Source organism: Haematobia irritans, chromosome 5 (genome assembly GCF_050003625.1).
Source record: "Haematobia irritans isolate KBUSLIRL chromosome 5, ASM5000362v1, whole genome shotgun sequence".
Lineage (NCBI taxonomy): Eukaryota > Metazoa > Arthropoda > Insecta > Diptera > Muscidae > Haematobia > Haematobia irritans.
Window position 1 is genome coordinate 114,196,369 of NC_134401.1, and position 24,276 is coordinate 114,220,644.

At 27.3% G+C, this 24,276-nt stretch overlaps 1 protein-coding gene across 1 annotated transcript in view; it reads left to right on the plus strand.

Moving 5' to 3' along the window:
* The window catches only part of Sdc (Syndecan), a 263,979-nt gene that overhangs the window by 95,611 nt on the left and 144,092 nt on the right, over positions 1 to 24,276 (plus strand). The window lies entirely within an intron of this gene.

A 24,276-nucleotide genomic window follows, 5' to 3' on the forward strand; every position in this document is an offset into this window, starting at 1 on the left:
AAAAAAAGTTTTGACAAAATTTTCTAAAGAAATAAAATTTTGACAAAATTTTCTATAGAAATAAAATTTGACAAAATTTTCTATAGAAATAAAATTTTGACAAAATTTTCTATAGAAATGAAATTTTGACAAAATTTTCTATAGAAATGAAATTTTGACAAAAATTTCTATTGAAATAAAATGTTGACACAATTTTCTATAAAGTAAAATTTTGACACAATTTCCTATAGAAATAAAATTTTAACAAAATTTGCTATAGACATTAAAAAAAATTACATAAAATTTTGACAAAATTATCTATAGAAATAAAATTTTGACAAAATCATCTATACAAATAAAATTAATTTTCTATTAATTTTCTATTTTAATAAGACAGGGTTTCAACCTACATTACTTAATTAAGTACCCTTAAAGTATGCTACGCTTAGTATACGTATACGCTTAGTATACGTATAAATTTGATAAATAAGAAATAATTTTGACATTATATATAGAAAACTATAGAAAAAAAGTTTTGACAAAATTTTCTAAAGAAATAAAATTTTGACAAAATTTTCTATAGAAATAAAATTTTGACAAAATTTTCTATAGAAATGAAATTTTGACAAAAATTTCTATTGAAATAAAATGTTGACACAATTTTCTATAAAGTAAAATTTTGACACAATTTCCTATAGAAATAAAATTTTAACAAAATTTGCTATAGACATTAAAAAAAATTACATAAAATTTTGACAAAATCATCTATAGAAATAGTATTATGACAAAATTTTCTATTAATTATCTATTTTAATGACACAGGTTTTCAACCTATATTACTTAATTAAGTACACTTAAAGTATGCTATCCTTAGTATAAGTTTTTAAATTTGATAAATATGAAATAATTTTGACATTATAGAAAACTATAGAAAAAAAAGTTTTTACAAAATTTTCAAAAAAAATAAAATTTTGACACAATTTTATATAGAAGTAAAATTTGGACAATATTTGCTATAGAAATAAAGTTTTGACAAAATTTTCTATAGAAATAAAATTTTGACAAAATTTTCTATAGAAATAAAATGTTGACAATATTTTCTATAGAATAAAGTTTTGATAAACTTTTCTGTAGAAATAAATTTGTGAGAACATTTTCTATAGAAGTAAAATTTTGAAAACATTTTCTATAGAAATAAAATTTTGACAAAATTTTCTATAGAAATAAAATGTTGGCAATATTTTCTACAGAAATAAAATGTTGACAAAGTTTTCTATAGAAATAAAATTTTGACAAAATTTTCTACAGAAATAAAAAAGTTTTTCTATTAGTTGGTAATTTGAATTTTAATGACAAAGTGTTTCAACGTACATTACTTAAGTAGCCGTAAAGTATGCTATGCTTTGTATAAGTTTTTCCATTTTGATCAATAAGAAATAATTTTGACATTATATATAGAAAACTATAGAAAAAAAGTTTTGACAAAATAAAAAAAATTTTGACAAAATTTTTTATAGAAGTAAAATTTTTTGCAAAATTTTCTATAGAAATAAAATTTTTAAAAAATTTTCTGTAGAAATAAAATTTAGACAAAAAGTTTTATAGAAACAAAATTTTGACAAAATTTTCTGTAGAATTAAAATTTTGACAAGAATTTATATTAATTGGTAATTGAAATTTTAATGACAGTGTATTTGAACCTACGTTACTTAATTAAGTAGCCTTAAAGTATGCTACGTATAAGTTTTACGCATTTCCATTGAAATTAACTTTTCGTTAGGAAAGGTTTCATTTCTTTAGAAAAAGTAACTTTTCTCAGAAAAATTTTGTTGAAATGAAGTGTTTTTTATTTATATTTCGATAAATTTTTTGTATATTGGTATTAATAGTACATACATTTTTTTAAATTCGACGAAAATTTATTTATTTTTTTCGTATATAAATACAGTAAAAAACCATACCATAAATTCCTTGATTAACATTTAAATGTAATCCTATATAAATAAAGGGTCATTTTACCAAAAAAAAAAGCAAATCCCTTTTCACATCCATTTTAGGTGACTTTAATAAATTATATCCCTTTAGCCGTTGTAAGTAATTAATTGATTATATCTACATTCATATTTTTCTTTTCGGCATTATGTTATAAGAAAGGGTAAATATGCCTCTAATCGAAGGGCAAAAAAAAAGACTCAAACCCTAAATCCTTTCTTTTTTATGAGGTTTAACTCTATTTTTCTTATGCGGTTTTTTAAAAACTTCTTCCTTTGGTTTGATATCAAAAGAAATGTATGGAAAAGTTGGAAAAAGTTCATTTACAAAAGAAAAAGCAAAAGAAATCATAAGGGAGGAAGTGGTTCTTTAGAAGCCCAAAAGTACGAAGTTACCGGCAAAAGTTTATTAACATTTCGAATTATATTTTCGAAGACAAAAAAAAAAGAAACAAAACATAGTAGTAGTAGAAGAAATGTAACGACTACAGGCAATATATTTTTGTGCTTCACTATGGTCTTCTCTTCGTAGTGTAACGTTGTGGTTCTTCGATAGTTGATTGTGTCTGTGATTTCCTTCGAAAGCTTACTGAACTAAAATAAAAATTGCTTGACAGACGGCTTGTCAGCAAGCCAGCCAGACAGACAAAAATGTTATGTGTTCGGAATACAAGAGAAAGAATGTAATAGTAGCATAAGTAAAATAAGGCAAACGAAAACTGGGGGCGCCTTAAGGTATGCTGTACAAATAAAGCTTACGGTTATTCACACCTTGCATGTGTTATAATATTTTTTTGTTTACTTTTTCTCTCTGTGGCCAGTTGGGAGGCAGAACTGATGGCTGTAGGCCTGGCATAATATAATTGAATATTAAATTGGAGCAAATTAAATTTACAATAAATTTAGATTTAAAATTAAAATGAAACTAAAAATTATAATTTGATTCACAACAACATTTCCAATTAAAATTTAAAATATGGAATTAAATTCAAATTACAAAAAAAAAAATAAATTTGAAATATGCAATTAAATTTAAATTTAAATTAGTATGAAAATTGCAATTAAAATTTGAATTTAAATTAATAAAAAAAAGGAAATAAAATTTTAATGTAGTAAACATTTTAATTTAAATTAAAAAAAGAACAAAAAAATTAAAATTTTTAATTTTGCCGATGGCAAGGTATCTTAAAACTTCTTACCATCGCCTTCTAAATTGTAAGTTAGTCCATACGGGGTATATATTAAACAAAAAAGGCCGATTAAATACGTATATAATTCAGTTGGACAAAATTTTCTATAGAAATAAAATTTTGCCAAAATTTTCTAAAGAAATAGAATTTTGACAAAATTTTCTAAAAATTTGACTAAATTTTCTATAGAAATACAATTTTGACAAATTTTTCTAGAGAAATTATATTTTGACAAAATTTTCTATAGAAATAAAATGTTGACAAAATTTTCTATAGAAATAAAATTTTGACAAAATTTTCTTGAAAAATAAACTTTTGAAAAAGTTTCTATATAAATAAAATTTTGATAAAATTTTCTATAGAAATGAAAATTTGACAAAATTTTCAATTTTGACAAAATTTCTCTATAGAAATAATATTTTGACAAATTTTTCTAGAGAAACAATATTTTGACAAAAGTTTCTATAGAAACAAAATTTTGTATAGAAACAAAATTTTGACAAAATTTTCTATAGAAATAAAATTTTGACAAAATTTTCTATACAAATAAAATTTTGACAACATTTTCTATAGAAATAAAATGTTGACAAAATTTTCTAGAAAAATAATATTTTGACACAATTTTCCATAGAAATAAAGTTTTGCAAAATTTTCTATAGAAATAAAATTTTGACAAAATTTTCTTTAGAAATAAAATTTTGACAAAATTTTCTATAGAAATAAAATTTTGACAAAATTTTCTAGAGAAACCAAATTTTGACAAATTTTCTATAGGAATAAAAATATGACTAAATTTTCTATGGAAATACAATTTTGACAAAGTTTTCTAGACAAATTATATTTTGACAAAATTTTCTATAGAAATAAAATTTTGACAAAATTTTTATATAGAAATAAAATTTTGACAAAATTTTTTATAGAAATAAAATTTTGACAAAATTTTCAATTTTAACATAATTTCTCTAGAGAAATAATATCTTGACAAATTTTTCTAGAGAAATAATATTTTGACAAAAGTTTCTATAAACAAAATAATATTTGACAAAAGTTTCTATAGAAAGAAAATTTTGACAAAATTTTCTTTAGAAATAAAGTTTTGACAAAATTTTCTATAGAAATAAAATTTTGACAAAATTTTCTATAGAAATAAAATTTTGTCAAAATTTTCTATAGAAATAAAATTTTGAAAAAGTTTCTATATAAATAAAATTTTTACAAAATTATCTATAGAAATAAAATTTTGACAAAATTTTCTATAGAAATAAACTTTTGACAAAATTTTCTATAGAAATAAAATTTTGATAAAATTTTCTATAGAAACAAAATGTTGACAAAATTTTCTATAGAAATACAATTTTGACAAAATTTTCTATAGAAATAAAATTTTGCAAAATTTTCTATATAAATAAAATTTTGAAACAATTTTTCAATAGAAATAAAATTTTGACAAAATTTACTATAGAAATAAAACTTGTGACAAAATTTCCAAGAGAAATAATATTTTGACAAAAGTTTCTATAGAAACAAAATTTTGACAAAATTTTCTATAGAAATAAAATTTTGACAAAATTTTCTAGAGAAATACTATTTTGACAAAAGTTTCTATAGAAACAAAATTTTGTAGAGAAATAATATTTTGACAAAAGTTTCTATAGAAACAAAATTTGGACAAAATTTTTTATAGGAATAAAATTTTGTCAAAAATTTCTATAGAAATAAAATTTTGACAAAATTTTCTATAGAAATAGAATTTTGACAACATTTTCTATAAAAATAAAATTTTGACAATATTTTCTATAGAAATAAAATTTTGACAAAATTTCTATAGAAATAAAATTTTGACAAAAATTTTCTATATAAATAAAATTTTGACAAAATTTTGTATCGTAATAAAATTCTGACAAAATTTTCTATAGAAATAAAATTTTGACAAAATTTTCTATAAAAATAAAATTTTGACAAAATTTTCTATAGAAATAAAATTTTGTCAAAACTTTCTATAGAAATAAAATTGTGACAAAATTTTCTATAAAAATGAAATATTGGCAATATTTTCTATAGAAATAAAATTTTGACAAAATTTCTATAGAAATAAAATTTTGACAAAAATTTTCTATAGAAATAAAATTTTGACAAAATTTTGTATCGTAATAAAATTCTGACAAAATTTTCTATAGAAATAAAATTTTGACAACACTTTCTATAGAAATAAAATGTTGACAAAATTTTCTATAGAAATACAATTTTGACAAAATTTTTTATAGAAATAAAATGTTGACAAAATTTTCTATAGAAATAAAATTTCTACAAAATTTTCTATAGAAATAAAATTTTGACAAAATTTTCTGCAGAAAGAAAATTTTGACAACATTTTCTATAGAAATAACATTTTAACAAAATTTTCTATAGAAATAAAATTGTGACAAAATTTTCTATAGAAAGTAAATTTTGACAAAATTTTCTATAGAAATACAATTTTGACAAAATTTTCTATAGAAATAAAATTTTGACAAAATTTTCTATAGAAATAAAATGTTGACAAAATTTTCTATGGAAATAAAATTTCTACAAAATTTTCTATAGAAATAAAATTTTGACAAAATTTTCTGCAGAAATAAAATTTTGACAACATTTTGTATAGAAATAACATTTTAACAAAATTTTTCTATAGAAATAAAATTTTGACAAAATTTTCTATAGAAAGTAAATTTTGACAAAATTTTCTATAGAAATAAAATTTTGACAAAATTTTGTATCATAATAAAATTTTGACAAAATTTTGTATCGTAATAAAATTTTGACAAAATTTTCTATAGAAATAAAATATTGGTAGTTTATTTTGGCGATATGGACCAATTTTTATGTGATTGGGGATCGGCTACATAAAACTGTAGACCGATATGGATCAATTTTGGCATGGTTGTCAGCGGCCATGTACTAGCTTAATGTACCAAATTTCAACCGAATTGGATGAATTTTGCTCCTTCAAGAAGTTCCGTAGATCAAATTTGGGGATCGATTTATATGGGGACTATATATAATTATGAACCGATATGGACTAATTTTTGCATGGTTGTTAGAGACCATATACTAAAACCACGTACCAAATTTCAACCGGATCGGATGAAATTTGCTTCTCTAAGAGGCTCCGGTTTATATGGGGTCTATACGCAAAAGTGGTCCAATATGGCCCATTTGCAATGCCATCCGACCTACATCAATAAAAACTACTTGTGCCAAGTTTCAAGTCGATAGCTTGTTTCGTTCGGAAGTTAGCGTGATTTCAACAGACGGACGGACATGCTTAGATCGACTCAGAATTTCATCACGACCCAGAATAGGTATACTTTATGGGGTCTTAGAACAATATTTCGATGTGTTACAAACGGAATGACAAAATTAATATACCCCCATCCTATGGTGGAGGGTATAAACATTTATTTTAACTTTAATTTATATTAAAATTACTTTTTTATCAAAAAAAAAATAAAAGTTAAATTTGAAATTAAAATTAAAAATTAAATTTGAAATTAAAATTGAAATTAAAATTGCCATTTTGTCCCCTCTTAATTTTGTCGCAAGTATCAATCTAGGGCCTGTGGTACTTTTCTAAGCTTCCAAGCTTGTATACACTCTTCCCCAACTTCCCAAAATTAAAAAAAAAATAGACATGAAATGAAAATTTACCTCATTTCCTTAAATTTAAATTTTTAATATTAATTAAAACTAAAATTAATTATTATTTCATTTAGTATTAAAATGACATAAAATTTAAATTTATATGTACCTAGCAAAAAAAGCGTCGCCAAAAAAGTAATGAAAATGGTCTTTTTGGATCCAGAAGTGGTGCAAAATTGGCGCAGAAGCGATGAATTTAACGTGGGCTTGGCATAGGACGAATGTCCACCATTTCAACAGCCGTTGCACTGAATATGCACCACTTCTTTAGATGTAATTCGAATTCAGTGTTTTGGATGTGAATTAAAAAATTTTGTGGTATTTTGACAAATAATTAATGTTTATAATTTTTATATGATTTTTAATGCAATTTAAGGCTAGTTTGAAACCCTTGATCTCGAATATTTTCAAAATTTCGCATTTTTTCTAGAATGAATTTAGAAAAATTTTCGGCAAATTTTATATAATTTGTAGCATTTTTTAATCCTTACCCTGTTTTTAACATATTTGCCACAAAAATGTTAAAATTGCCCTTTGAAAGTATGAAAAAATCGAATTATAAAGAATTGAATTAAAAGAACTTCCCGAGTAGTTAAAATGAAGAACATCTCTGGAAGGACATTTTTGGAAGTGCTTTTAAAGTTGTGCATTTAGAAGTACTTCCAAATTTATTGCTGGTTTATAAAAATTGTATTTTAACTTTAATTTTAATTAAATGGTAATTTCAAAAAACCAAAAAAAAAAAAAAAAATAAAATTTAAATTGCTATTAAAATACATAAATTAAAATTAAAGTTAAAATTTAAATTGAAATTAAAATTAAAATTAAAATTAAAATTAAAATTAAAATTAAAATTAAAATTAAAATTAAAATTAAAATTAAAATTAAAATTAAAATTAAAATTAAAATTAAAATTAAAATTAAAATTAAAATTAAAATTAAAATTAAAATTAAAATTAAAATTAAAATTAAAATTAAAATTAAAATCAAAATCAAAATTGAAATGAGAATTAAACTTAAAATTAAAATTAAGATTAAGATTAAGATTAAGATTAAGATTAAGATTAAGATTAAGATTAAGATTAAGATTAAGATTAAGATTAAGATTAAGATTAAGATTAAGATTAAGATTAAGATTAAGATTAAGATTAAGATTAAGATTAAGATTAAGATTAAGATTAAGATTAAGATTAAGATTAAGATTAAGATTAAGATTAAGATTAAGATTAAGATTAAGATTAAGATTAAGATTAAGATTAAGATTAAGATTAAGATTAAGATTAAGATTAAGATTAAGATTAAGATTAAGATTAAGATTAAGATTAAGATTAAGATTAAGATTAAGATTAAGATTAAGATTAAGATTAAGATTAAGATTAAGATTAAGATTAAGATTAAGATTAAGATTAAGATTAAGATTAAGATTAAGATTAAGATTAAGATTAAGATTAAGATTAAGATTAAGATTAAGATTAAGATTAAGATTAAGATTAAGATTAAGATTAAGATTAAGATTAAGATTAAGATTAAGATTAAGATTAAGATTAAGATTAAGATTAAGATTAAGATTAAGATTAAGATTAAGATTAAGATTAAGATTAAGATTAAGATTAAGATTAAGATTAAGATTAAGATTAAGATTAAGATTAAGATTAAGATTAAGATTAAGATTAAGATTAAGATTAAGATTAAGATTAAGATTAAGATTAAGATTAATTTAGTAACATTTTTAATTTTAGCTTCAATTTAAATTTAAATTACTATTTTATCACCTAGGGCCTGTGTTACTTTTGGAAGCTTCAACTGCCTAACATGAAAAGAAAAAAAAACAAAACAAAAAGAAATGAAACCTTACCTCATTCCCTCCAGTACACCGCATTATATCTTTAGTTTGCTATTATCAGTATGAGGATATATATTTTTTTCTATTTTCTTTTTAACATTCATGTCTGGTCTGATGGTTTGGCATGGATGACTGAAAGGCTACCGTTCATGCTTACTGCTGGAACAAATGTCTATTTATGCATACAAGCAAAGTTGTCTTGTCGTTGACATTGTGTGTGTGTTTTTTTTTCTAAAAGAACATTTACTTGACTAGAATATGTTGTCATGAATGACAGAATTTAACGTGGCAAGGATTCTACCACAATTCACTATCTGTCATCATTCAAACACCATCCACGAGCAATCAACGTAAAAAACCAAACAGTTGACAAAAAAAAGGAATCTTTTTATCATTGATGTGCTAGACACTCGTTTGGGAAGCATGGGAATCAGAATCTTCATGCTGATATTTTTTGAGGAAAATTCTCTTTTTCGTACCATATTCTTTTTGGGTTGGATAAGGTTTCTTAACAAATTTCGAATATTCAATTCGTGAGTATTTAAAGTGAGTTTGATGTTGAATGGCCTAAAAATTGTAAAGATAAAATCCTTTTTGTATCCTTTCTGGTTCGATGTTCTCTCACTGGCCTTAGTTTTTGTTTTTTCTTTATCGCTAACCAAAGAAACCTCAAGTTGAGAACATATACATTTTGATGTTGTTACCATCTTGGTATATGTTTTGATAGAATGCCAAAAACCATATAACAGCAATGCTTTGATAGAAGCCTAGTTTTTGTTTCTCCCTTTTTGGCAGACATGATTGTATAATGCGGTTTCTCATACAATCCGACAAACTTGATGTCAAAAACCCTTAGCTCATGTTCATATATTTACATTTAGCTGTATAAGTAAAAGCAAAAAACTTGACTCATCCATAAAGTATGCATTTTTCTTGGGTAACCCTAATGAAATCCTTAAAATAGGCAATGGAATTATTAAATATTAATTTTAGCCACGGTTTGGCAGCAGAAGAGCTATTCTCTTAATAGAGACATAATTATCTTCTGATATACTAAAGTCTTCTAGTGGTTTTTATTCTTAATTTCGTTGATATAACGGACATTATTTGCAGGCGTAGAGCGTTGCTCGGAAAAAGGTAGTCGAAATTGCATACAAAAAAGTTGGTCATAAGAGACATGTCCCGACATTTTATTACACAGAAAAATAATTCACGAAAATTTTTCCAATTAAAGTCTTAATTTGGGTTTTAAAAAATATTCAATTAAAAATGTCATTGATTCGACAAATGTTTTAATTGAAACAAAAATCAATCAAAACAAGTAAGTAAAGTAGAAAGTCGCGCGGGGCCGACTATATCATACCCTAAACCATCCTTACTGAATTAGTAAACATAAGCATTTGTGGGGTAACATTGATATAGGTATGGCAGATAAACCGCAGTTGTATATTTAAGAAAATTAAGGGGTACATGTTTATGGGTGCTTTGTATCAATCTGGCTATAGCTCATAGTCAGTGTTGCCAGGGAAAATGTTCGGTTTACCCTACAAGGACAAAAAAAGTTCCCTACTTTCCCATACATTCCCAAACAATTTTCCCTACAATATTTTTCGTTAAATTTAAACAAATTTTACAAAATAAAAATGGTTTTAAGTACTTTATTATGACATGAATATGCAACGTATATAACTTAGAATATAAATTTGTATTACCACCACGGTTGCCACAGTTGGTAGAATTCTACCCAAAATAGTATTTTTTTTTTGTTAAATCTCTATAAAAATAAAATTTTGGAAAAAGTTTTTATAAACAAATTTTTGTGAGAAATTTTTCTATAGAAATAAAATTTTGACAAAAAATTCTACAGAAATAAAATTTTGAAAAAAAAAATTTATAGAAATAATATTTTGAAAAAAAATTCTATAGAAATACAATTTTGAGAAAATTTTCTAAAGAAATAAAATGTTGACAAATTTTTCTACAGGAATAAAGTTTTGACAAAAATTTCCATAGAAATATTTGTTTGATAGGTTAAAGTGGCAGCCCGATTAAGATTCAGGCTCACTTAGACTATTCAGTCCATTGTGATAGATTGTTTGGTAGATTTGTGGTAATCTTCAAATTTTGTTAGATTTTTTTTTTTTTGCCACGAGTGGTAACTATTGTTACCACACATTGTTAAAGATCAAGCCTTGCCGGCTTATAATTTTCTTCTCTAGAGCCACCAAAGTGTAAAAAATCTTACAAATTGTGTTGAATGAAAATGTCCCTACATTGTGGCCCACGTCCCTATAAGACGCTAAATATTACACTGGCTGTAGTTGATATTTCACCTACGGACTTAGTATGTCACTAATATTGTGTCCATTATTAAACAACAACTTTCACAATTTTTGTTGGGTTATTTACAATGGACTGAATAGCCTAAGTGAGTCTGAAACTTAATCGGGCTGCCACTTTAACCTAACTTTAATCTCATTCCATAGTGTTTCCAAGCGGACACATGTACCTCCTGAAAGTATGCAAAAAAAAAAAAAAAAAAAAAAAAAAACTATATATATATATATATATATATATATATATATATATATATATATATATATATATATATATATATATATATATATATATATATATATATATATATATATATATATATATATATATATATACATATATATATATTCTGGGTCGCGGTGAAATTCTGACTCGATATAAGCATGTCCGTCCGTCTGTTGAAATCACGCTAACTTCCGACCGAAACAAGCTATCGACTTGAAACTTGGCACAAGTAGTTGTTATTGATGTAGGTCGGACGGCATTGCAAATGGGCTATATTGGACCACTTTTACGTATAGACCCCATATAAACCGATCCCCAGAGGCTCCGCACTCTTAGAGAAGCAAATTTCATCCCAGCCGGTTGAAATTTGGTGCGAGCCGTAAGTATATGGTATCCAACAACCATGCAAACATTGGTTCATATCGGTCCATTAAAACCGATCACCAGATTTGAACTCCGGAGCCTCTTGGAAGAGCAAAATTCATCCGATCCGGTTGAAATTTGGTACATGCTGTAAGTATATGGTCTCTAATAACCATGCAAAAATTGGTCCATATCGGTTCATAATTATATATAGCCCCCACATAAATCGATCCCCCAATTTGATCTCCGGAACTTCTTGGAGGAGCAAAATTCATCCAATTCGATTGAAACTTGGTACATTAAGCTAGTATATGGTCGCTAACAACCATGCCAAAATTGGTCCATATCGGTCTAAAGTTATATGTAGCCGATCCCCAATCACACAAAAATTGGTTCATATCGCCAAAAATAAGCACCAATATTTCTATAGAAAATTTTGTCACAATTTTATTTCTATAGAAAATTTTGTCAAAATTTTATTTCTATAGAAAATTTTGTCAAAAATTTATTTCAATAGAATATTTTGTCAAAATTTTATTGCTATAGAAAATTTTATCAAAATTTTATTTCTATAGAAAATTTTGTCAAACTTTTATTTCTATAGAATATTTTGTCAAAATTTTATTGCTATAGCAAATTTTGTCAAAATTTGATTTCTAAAGGAAATTTTGTCAAAAATTTACTTCTATAGAAAATTTTGTCAAAATTTTATTTCTATAGAAAATTTTGTCAAAAATGTATTTCTATAGAAAATTTTGTCAAAATTTTATTTCTATAGAAAATTTTGTCAATATTATACTTCTATAGAAAAATTTTATCAAAATTTTATTTCTATAGAAAATTTTGTCAAAATTTTATTTCTGTAGAAAATTTTTGCACAATTTTATTTCTATAGAAAATTTTTGCAAAATTTTATATCTAAAAAAAAATTTATTGCTATAGCAAATTTTGTCAAAATTTGATTTCTAAAGGAAATTTTGTCAAAAATTTACTTCTATAGAAAATTTTGTCAAAATTTTATTTCTATAGAAATTATTTTCAAAATTTTATTGCTATAGAAAATTTTGCCAAAATTTAATTTCTATAGAAAATTTTGTCAACATTTTATTTCTTTCGAAAATTTTGTCAAAATCTTATTTCTATAGAAAATTTTGTCAAAATTTTACTTCTATAGAAAAATTTTATCAAAATTTTATTTGTATAGAAAATTTTGTCAAAATTTTATTTCTATAGAAAATGTTGTCAAAATTTTATTTCTATAGAAAATTTTGTCAAAATTGTATTTCTATAGAAAATTTTGACAAATTTTTCTTTCTATAGAAACTTTTTCAAAATTTTATTTCTATAGAAAATTTTGTCAAAATTTTTTTCCTGTAGAAAATGTTGTCAAAATTTTATTGCTATAGAAAATTTTGTCAAAATTTTATTTCTATAGAAAATTTTGTCAAAATTTTATTTCTATAGAAAATTTTGTCAAAATTGTATTTCTATAGAAAATTTTGTCAACATTTTATTTTTATGGAAAATTTTGTCAAAATTTTATTTCTATAGAAAATTTTGTCAAAATTGTATTTCTATAGAAAATTTTGTCAACATTTTATTTTTATGGAAAATTTTGTCAAAATTTTATTTCTATAGAAAATTTTATCTAAATTTAATTTCTATAGAAAATGTTGTAAAAATTGTATTTCTATAGAAATTTTTTCACAATTTTATTTCTATAGAAAATTTTGTCAAAATTTTATTTCTATAGAAATTTTTTCACAATTTTATTTCTATAGAAAATTTTGTCAAAATTTTATTTCTATAGAAAATTTTGTCAAAATTTTATTTTTATACAAAATTTTGTCAAAATTTTATTTCTATAGAAAATTTTGTCAAAATTTTATTTCTATAGAAAATTTTGTCAAAATTTTATTTCTATAGAAAATTTTGTCCAACCGAATTATATACGTATTTAATCGGCCTTTTTTGTTTAATAAAACCCCGTATGGACTAACTACAATTTAGAAGACGGTGTTAAGAAGTTTTAAGATACCTTGCCATCGACAAGTGTTACCGCAACCCAAGTAATTCGATTGTGGATGACAGTCTGTAGTAGAAGTTTCTACGCAATCCATGGTGGAGGGTACATAAGATTCGGCCTGGCCCAACTTATGGCCGTATATACTTGTTGTTTTTTTGCTTACCGTCTGGACCAGTGCCACTACACAGAAAAAATATTTTTTGTAATTTTTTAATTGAAATGTCTTCAATCACAGAAATGATACTATCAATCACTTAAGTCAATTTTTTTGTTTCAATTAAAAAATTGTTTGAACCAATTAAATTTTTAATTGAATATTTTTTTTGAAATTCAACTTATATATTAATTGGATAAATGTTGGTCATATGTTTTTCTGTGTACATAAAATCGTTAAATTCGTGTTTTTCTCTACACAATTTTGTGTCACTTTTTTTTACACTTTGCGTATACTGCAAATTACACTCTTTTGAAACTGGCACTGGCTCACTGATCTCCGCGTCACATCGTGACGTCGTTATCATTGTCCTCCTGAATACAAGAGCTTTTCATGATAATTGTAAAATTAGATCCCATAGAAAACCTGTTTACTTTAATGATGGTATTTGTATTGTATATCCCAGCTTTTAAATTCTGGTCCTGTTTACAATGACATTCAAAGAAACTCCTCCCACTAACAATTGCCAAAGGTCAACAAACCAATTCTACCGTGTTGGATCATTTACAAACTCCTCTGGTAAGGTTTAAAATATTGACCATGTTCAATAATTGAAAAAACAAACATTTTAACGTTATACACTTCCTAAGTCAATACATGGAGCCTGAAAGTATGCTTTCCCCACTGCCCCCAAAATTAATGTATTAGCTAGCACTACCCTAGTTGTAGACTCTTTGGAGTTTTTTGTTTTGTTTTTTTAGTGGCAACCCTCGTGTACAAAGAATAAACTACGCATTTTATTTATGTCCTCCTATTTATTTGTGTTCCATTAAGAAAATTAAAAAAGGAAACACCAAAGGAATAAATGGATGTTTAAAAAAAAACATTGTGGGAGCAAATATCACATCGAAGGTAACACCATATTTGACATTGAGGTCGTGTGTCATGGTTGTTAACCGACAAAAAATAGGGAGGCAACATAGAATGAAACAATTTCACTACCAATAGGAGAGTGCTATGTAGGTGGGATAAAAATAAAATATATGGCAAGTCGTATACAAACAAATGGTGATTACCTTCACTCCTATAAGTATGCTTCTCCTTGATAAAGTGTCGGAAATGGGAAAATATTGCTTTTTAGTAAAAGTTCACTTAGGTATTATTATTAAGCCATTTGAATCTAGAAGAGCTTTTAATAAATCACTAAAACGTGTTGGTTAAGCAAAATCATTGGCATGTCCCTTAACATGACTCATTGGAGATTGTTTGCCAGATATTTTGTATACTCACCCTCAAGACTCCTGTGGTCTTAGGCTTTAATTTCATACAATAGAACACTGAAAATAGGCATTATGAGAAGGAATTTGGTCAACAGAAAAATTACATATTATTTTTGATATAAAAATGTGTGCCACTGTGGTTTTCTCCATCCCTAAGGTATACTACATTTTTTTAAACATTACCTTTGATTATATTCTAAGAACTCTATTAAATTACCAGTCGAATTGCCTTAACTTTAGACCGATAAAAAGTAATATTAATGTAAAATTTGAACATTTCTATGAATCATCTAGACCATATTTTTTCATTATCACATTTATCAATTCCATAGAAAATCATTGCCTATATTAAGGCTCATAAAAATTTATTACATATTTCCTGAAGTTATTTAACTTGTAATAGAAGATAAGAGAATTTCTTTTTATCACAGCAAAAAGACAAGACCATTATAATGTAATATTTGTATGCGAAAATATCACAGTACAATTTTTTTGCTCTTGAAAACATTAGATTGGTGATTGAAATTCCATTAGCTACAATATCATTAAACAGTACTGCTATTGAAGAATACAATTTTGTATTTAAATGAAAACTTTTTCGAATTATTAAGCCTTTAAAAAAATGACGAAATGCTTCTTAACAAATGTCATGTATTTTCCTTTATAAATTGAGAACAAATCATTGCCTACATTAATGTTAAAAAAAAATATATCTTTTTCATATAAAACTCTTGATGCCAATCTTTATCTTAGCTTGTTTAGTCATAATTTCAACAAATATTTACCCACATCACAAGGCAAAAAGTTACTAATTATCTTTCATAATATTTAACGGAAAAAACAACTCACCACATTTTCAAAAGTTCTGTAATAAAGTCGAACAAAATGTCATTAGCATAACCTTAAAACTTTTGAGGTTTTTGTTCTCGCTAGAAATTCTCCACAAACCATACAAAATTCTCTTTAATTGACAGCGGCCTTCACTTCCATAACTTGAATATGTTTTATATTGCCGACTTTTAGGCTTTTTTGCGGTTTTCTCTTGTTTGTTCCTGTTTTTAATATGGCTGTGTGTATTTCTGTTTCTGTTTTTTTTTTTTTTTTTTGTAATAGGCCTATATAAAGTTTTATGACTAAAAAATTAATGATTATCGCGAAAGAGAGGAAAAAGGCAAAGAAAACGAAATAAAGGAAAACGTAGAGAAAACCTCGTCTGCCATACTCATTCATTTAATATCCTGTCAATCTCATTACCCAAATACGCCAGCATCAATACTCAACCATAGACAAAGAGAAACCATCGAAGGTAAATACACACACACACGCATACATTTGCAAACATTCTTAGCCAAGCAACTGAATTTCTATAGAAGTGTATATGTGAGCACCAGACAATGCCTATTATGCAATGATATTTCGTTACTGACACATGCCATTGCTTGACTGTCGAAGTATGTTTAAATATTTTTTTTTGTTTTGTACAATTCATAGCTACTTATAGACACTGTTTGGTATATACTTAAGTCATTTGAAAATGTTCACATTTTTTGTATTAGAAATACAAATGGGATATTTTCGACACTTTGAATTTATTATACCCTTCACCACTACTGTGGTACAGGGTATAATAAGTTTGTGCATTTGTATGTAACGCCAAGAAGGAGTAATCATAGACCAACCTTTTAGTATACGGATCGGCTTAGAATTAAATTCTGAGTCGATTTAGCGATGTCCGTCTGTTGATGTTGATTGATGTATTTTTGTGAGCAAAGTACAGCTCGCAGTTTTAGTCCGATTGTCCTAAAATTTGGTACAGGGTCCTGTTTCGGCTCAAAGACGATCCCTACTGATTTTGGAAAAAATCGGTTCAGATTTAGATATAGCTGCCATATATATTTTTCACCGATCTGGTCATAATTTGCGTGTATATCAACCGATCTTCCTCAAATTCCGTACATCCGAATATTTTATGAGTCTCGCAAAATTTGTAAAATATCAGCCAAATCGGTTCAGATTTAGATATAGCTCCCATATATAGCTTTCGCCCGATTTACACTCATTTGCCCACAGAGGTCAACTTTTTGCTCCGATTTAGTTGAAATTATGCATAGGGAGTAGAATTAGCATATGACCACAGAGGCCAATTTTTAACTCCGATTTAGTTGAAATTTTGCACAGGGAGTAGAATTAGCATTGTTGCTATGCGTGCCAAATTTGGTTGACATCGGTTTAGATTTAGATCTAGCTCCCATATATATGTTTTTCTGATTTCGACAAAAATGGTCAAAATAGCAACATTTTCCTTGTTAAATCGCCACTGCTTAGTCATGCAAAAATGAATCTAATTTTCCTAAACTTCTAATACATATATATCGAGCGATAAATCATAAATAAACCTTTTCGAAGTTTCCTTAAAATTGCTTCAGATTTAAATGTTTCCCATATTTATACCCTGCGCCACACTGTGGAAGAGGGTATTATAAGTTAGTGCATATGTTTGTAACACCCAGAAGGAGACGAGATAGACACATGGTGTCTTTGGCAATAATGCTCAGGGTGGGTCCCTGAGTCGATATAACCATGTCCGTCTGTCCGTCCGTCCATCCGTCCGTACGTCTGTCTGTGAACACATTTTTGTGATCAAAGTCTAGACCGCAATTTTAGTCCAATCGCCTTCAAGTTTGGCACATGTTCCTAGTTTGGGTCAGAATAGAACCCTATTGATTTTGGAAGAAATCGGTTCAGATTTAGATATAGCTCCCATATATATCTTTTGCCCGATATGCGCTAATATGGACCCAGCAGCCAGAGTTTTATACCGATTTGCTTGAAATTTTGTACAAACATAACACTTAGTCGTATAGTCAAGTGTGCACAATTTGATTGAAATCGGTTCAGATTTAGATATAGTTCCCATATATATCCTTCGCCCGATATGGACTTATATGGCCCCAGAAGCCAGATTTTTGGTCGAATTTGGTTGAAATTTTGCACTAGGAGTACAATTAGTAGTATAGTCAAGTGTGCAAAATTTGATTGAAATCGGTTCAGATTTAGATATAGCTCCCATATATATCTTTCGCCCGATATGGACTAATATGGTCCTAAAAGCCAGAGTTTTCGCCCAATTTGGTTGAAATTTTGCACAGGGAGTAGATTTAGCATTGAAGCTATGCGTGCCAAATTTGATTGAAATCGGTTCAGATTTAGATATAGCTTCCATATATATTTTTCGCCCGATATGGACTTATATGGCCCCAGAAGCCAGAGTTTTGACCCAATTTGGTTGAAATTTTGCACTAGGAGTACAATTAGTAATATAGTCATGTGTGCCAAATTTGATTGAAATCGGTTCAGATTTAGATATAGCTCCCATATAAATGTTTTTCTGATTTCGACACACTGAAAAAACAGTGAACCCACCAGGAAGAAAACTTTCGGTTAATTTTAGAAAATTTTGAAAATTTGTAGAAAATTTTAACTAAACAGTATTACAAACGTTGGCATCACGCCGATGTCATAAAAATAAGTAAATATTTTTCCACAAATACAAGAAAATTTATTAGACATAACTAAGTTTTTTTCACTTGTTAAAGAAAAATTTGTAGTTTGAAGGAAAAACTTGGAGTTCAAAATTGCAAGAATGTCTATAGTGACATACGAAGTTAATGATGGACGCATTTTTTGTAAAATTTACAAATTTTAAGAAATTCTGAACTATTTTGTGGAAGACACGAATTTAGTTAATCTTTATGCTTCATTTGAGTATATTTTTTTCCTAGGGTTTAGTTAATTTAACTTACGTACACAAAACAGTATTAGAGTAAAGAAAACTTTCTCCAAACATAATATTTCTATGAACTAAAATAAAGTTAAATTGGCTTTAGTGAAATAGAGAGTTCACTTTTTTTTTGAGTGTATGGGAGCTATATATGATTATAGACCGATATGGACAAATTTGTGCATGGTTGTTAGAGACCATATACTAACATCACGTACCAAATTTCAACCGGATCTAATGAAATATTCACTCCGTAGGTCAAATCTGGCGATCGGTTTATATGGCGGCTATATATAATTGTGAACCGATATGGATCAATTTTTACATAGTTCTTAGATAGCACATATTAACACCACGTACCACATTTCAACTGGATCGGATGAATTTTGCACGTTTAAGAAGTTCAAGTATGGGGATCGGTTTATATGGGGGCTATATAGAATTATCGACCGATATGGACCAATTTTTGCATGGTCATTCAAGACCATATACTAATATCATGTACCAAATTTCAACCGGATCGGATGAATTTTGCTGGTTTAAGAGGCTACGGAGTTCAAATATGGGGATCGGTTTATATGGGCGCTATATATAATTATGAACCGATGTGGACCAATTTTTGCATGGTTGTTAGAGACCATATACCAATACCATGTACCAAATTTTAGCCGGATCGGATGAAATTTGCTTCTCTTAGAGGCTCCTCAACACAAATCGGGGGATCGGTTTATATGGGGGGCTATATATGTAATTATGGACTGAAGTGGACCAATTTTTGCATTATTGTTAGAGACCATATACCAACACCATGTACCAAATTTCAGTCGGATCGAATGAAATATGCTTCTCTTAGAGGCTCCACAAACCAAATCTGGGGATCGGTTTATATGGGGGCTATATATAATTAAGGACCGATATGGACCAATTTTTGCATGGTTGTTAGAGACCATATACCAACATCATGTACCAAATTTCAGTCGGATAGGATGAAGTTTTCTTCTCTTTGAGGCTCCGCAAGCCAAATCTGAGGATTGGTTTATATGGGGGCTATATATAATTATTGACCGATGTGGACCAATTTTTGCTTAGTTGTTAAAGACCATATACTTACACCATGTACAAAATTTCAGCCGGATCGGATGAAATTTGCTTGTCTTAGAGGCTTCGCAAGTCAAATCGGGGGATCGGTTTATATGGGGGCTATATGTAATTATGGACTGATATGGACCAATTTTTGCATGGTTGTTAGAGACCATATGCTAACACCATGTACCAAATTTCAACCGGATCGGATGAAATTTGCTTATCTATGAGGCTCCGCAAGCTAAATCTGAGGGTCGGTTTATAATGGGGCTATACGTAAAAGTGGTTCGATATGGCTCATTTGCAATACCATCCGACCTACATCAATAACAACTATTTGTGGCAAGTGTCATGTCGATAGCTTGTTTCGTTCGGAGGTTGACGTGTTTTCAACAGACGTACGGACGGACATGCTTAGATCGACTCAGAATTTCACCACGACCCAGAATACATACACTTTATGGAGTCTTATAGCAATATTTCGATGTGTTACAAACGGAATGACAAAGTTAATATACCCCCCATCCTATGGTGGAGGATAAAATTAAAATAAAATCAAAAATAAAGCATAAAACATAAAAATTAAAAATTAAAAACTAAAAATCAAATATTAAAAATTAATTATATATTAAACAAAAATTAAATAAAACAAGTATATACAACACTAAGTTCGACCGGGCCGAATCTTAAATACCCACCACCATGAGCCAAATATTAGGGTGTCCTTTGAAATTTCAGGAGGGCTTGAGGACTTGAGGACACTTCCCGAAGATAAATTTAAAGATTTCACCTATGAGGACTATATCAGATTCTGGATTTATAAGAAACATTTTTGTTTGAATTTTAGAGGAATCAATAACATCTCTTGTAAGTGTGCAAGAAAATTATAAAATAACGTCTTGATTTGAAATCTTAAATCTGTAGAAGTAAAATCTGGAAATTTTACATTGAGTTCCAAGCAATTTTCATGATCAGTGCGCCTTCTACACCCTCAAGAAGTGAAGTCGGTCTATGTTATATGGAGGCATTATCAAATGGACCGATAAAAACTTAATCCGATACACGTTTTTGTGAGCCTAAAATACCAGAATATTTACAATTTCAGGCAAATCAGATAAAAACTACGGTTTCTAGAAAGCCAAGGAGTCAAATCGGGAGATCGTTCTTATGGGGGCTATACCAAAACATGGACCGATACTTACTATTTTTGGCACACCTCTTTATGGTCATAAAATACCTCTAGATTTCAAATTTCAGGCAAAATGGATAAAAACTACGATTTCTATAAGCCCAAGACCCCAAATCGGGAGGTCGGTTTATATGGGGACTATATCAAAACCTGGACCGATATAGCCCAAAAGACGAGTTTGTGCAAAATTTCAGCACGATTGCTTCATTATTGAAGACTGTAGCGTGATTACAACAGACAGACAGACGGACATCGTTATATCGTCTTAGAATTTCTCCGTGATCAAGCATATATATATACTTTATAACATTAAACATTAACAACTTAAAATTTTAGTATTTAAAATAGAACTAAAAATAGAAATAAATTAAATTAAGTTAACTTTTATTAATTCTATGAAACTTAAAGTATAATTAAATTAAATCTTATTTTTGGTAATATTTGTCCTCCAACATCAACTATACATGATTTGCTCGTATATAGCCTTGGGACTCCACTGCGTACATGTAAATTTCACAATAAATCTTAAATTGTATATATTATTTTATTAATATTTACACTTCGTTTCAATATGTTTACTATTCTATTCTGTTTATTTATTTATTTTGTTTTTTAACAAATGAACTAACGCCAACAGCATTATTGTGGAGGTCGTCAATGGCAATAACAAATAAATCATCATCATCAACAATTTCATTATTAGCATTTCTATGGCAATCATGATAACCCTCAACTTAATCACTCTTGCCAATATCAATCTCAAATTGTTGATGTACGATTTGGGTTATTTTTAAACATAGACGTATAAGTGTGGATTCATATGTGTATGTTGAATATTTGAATTAAATACTTTCTTAACATTTTATTGGGTTTGCCTGAAAGTATGCTGTAGTATATGATTATATTCATAATGTGTATGTATAGTTTATAATAAATTTTAGGTTAGACAATTCGAACTTTAATTTAATTTAAATTTGTTTTTCTGTTCTCCGAAACGATAGTTTATTCATCTATAGAAATAGTTTTAGTAGGTATGGTATCGTAGCGACATATAGTACGTCGGGACAGGAGGAATATTGTTCATATATAATTCTGCCATAAGGACTTAATTTCAAAATTATTGCTTCGTTTTCCCCTTCCATAAAAATGTATTTGAGAATTTATTGTTTAATTAAGGAAACTTTCTACTGGTATTAAACATGAACAATAAAATTTGTGTTGCATACTGTTGGGTATATGAGGAATACAAATACAAGAGACATATTAATGTGGTACAATTTACGACAAATCACAATGTTGTATTTTCCATAATCTAAAATTTGTTTTTTATTTTTTTATTTATTTTATTTATTAAATTAATCGAAATTAATTTAGTTTGCAATTAAACTTAAAAAAATTAATTTTGAGTATAACATACATGGTCTTCAAATATAAAACTACTTTACAAATGATTAACTTTTAATAAATGTAATGGCCAATTTTATAAATCTAAATGGTCACCGTGGATAGTTTTCCGGGCCATTAACTTGATCTTTCCTCGGTATTATTCCAATTCATTCCTATATCCTATATATATATATTCCTATATGCAAGTAAAAAATGTATGAGTTTTTGGAAATTGTGCCAAGCGAATTATATTTTGTTTACCTCAAATATTTCTGCGGTTAGTTCACTTTGTTCGATATTGGAGCAACATTTGGTTAATTTTTTTTACCAATATAAAAGTATCTACTTTCTCTCTATCAACTCTATCAACAATTCAAATTCAATGTGATTTCACTAATGAAAAGTAATGGAATTTTTCATCATTGGCTTATTCTCAGAAACGCTAATGTGATGTAAATATATTGCTAACAGTTTTCCATAATAAATTTCATATTTTTTTTACATATATAGAGAACCGCCTAAAACTATGCAAAAATTTCTATGGCTTCTTTTTGAAGTAGGAAAAACAGATTTTTGTCTACTTATTATAATATTTTGTAATATATAGATGCTTTTGCTTTTGCAAGTCATATCAAATTCTATGCGATTTCACTAAATAGTAGATAGGGACAGTAGGAATCTTGTCTGCAGCATATTCATAGCCGAAATAAACAATTTAGTAGACTTTAATAAAAAGGTAATATAATTTTTTTTTTCAACTTTGGCTTGTTCGCGAAAACCTACAATTGCGATGTAAAAAAAAAACTTGCTAATAAATTAAAATCCATATACAAATTTCATAATTTTTGTTTTCTTATAGAGGAGGAGATGCTAAAAATTTCTATTTGTACTTTTTTAAGTAGGAAAACAAACTTTGGTTTACTACAATTACAATTGTACTATACAAATGCTTTTACTTTTGCAAGTCATGTGATTTCCCTTAATAGTAGATAGGGACTGTAGGAATCTTGTCTGCCTATTCATGTCCAAAATAGAACATTTCCTAAAATTTAATAGAAAGATATGGATTTTTTCAACATTTGCCTGTTCGCGAAAAATTAAAATTATGATGTAAGAAAAGTTGCTAGCCATTTTACATGTACAATTTTTTTTACAATATTTATACCCTGCGCCACACTGTGGAACAGGGTATTATAAGTTAGTGCATATGTTTGTAACACCCAGAAGGAGGCGAGATAGACACATGGTGTCTTTGGCAATAATGCTCAGGGTGGGTCCCTGAGTCGATATAACCATGTCCGTCTGTCCGTCCGTCTGTATGTGAACACATTTTTGTGATCAAAGTCTAGGTCGCAATTTAAGTCCAATCGCCTTCAAATTTGTAAAATCGCCACTGCTGAGTCGAAAAGTTGTAAAAATGACTTTAATTTTCCTAAACTTCTAATACATATATATCGAGCGATAAATCATAAATAAACTTTTGCGAAGTTTCCTTAAAATTGCTTCAGATTTAAACGTTTCCCATATTTTTTTTTTACTAACATTGTGTTCCACCCTAGTGCATTAGCCGACTTAAATTTTGAGTCTATAGATTTTGTAGAAGTCTATCAAATTCTTCCAGATCGAGTGGTATTTAAATGTATGTATTTGGGACAAACCTTTATATATAGCCCCCAACACATTTGACGGATGTGATATGGTATCGAAAATTTAAATCTACAAAGTGGTGCAGGGTATAATATAGTCGGCCCCGCCCGACTTTAGACTTTCC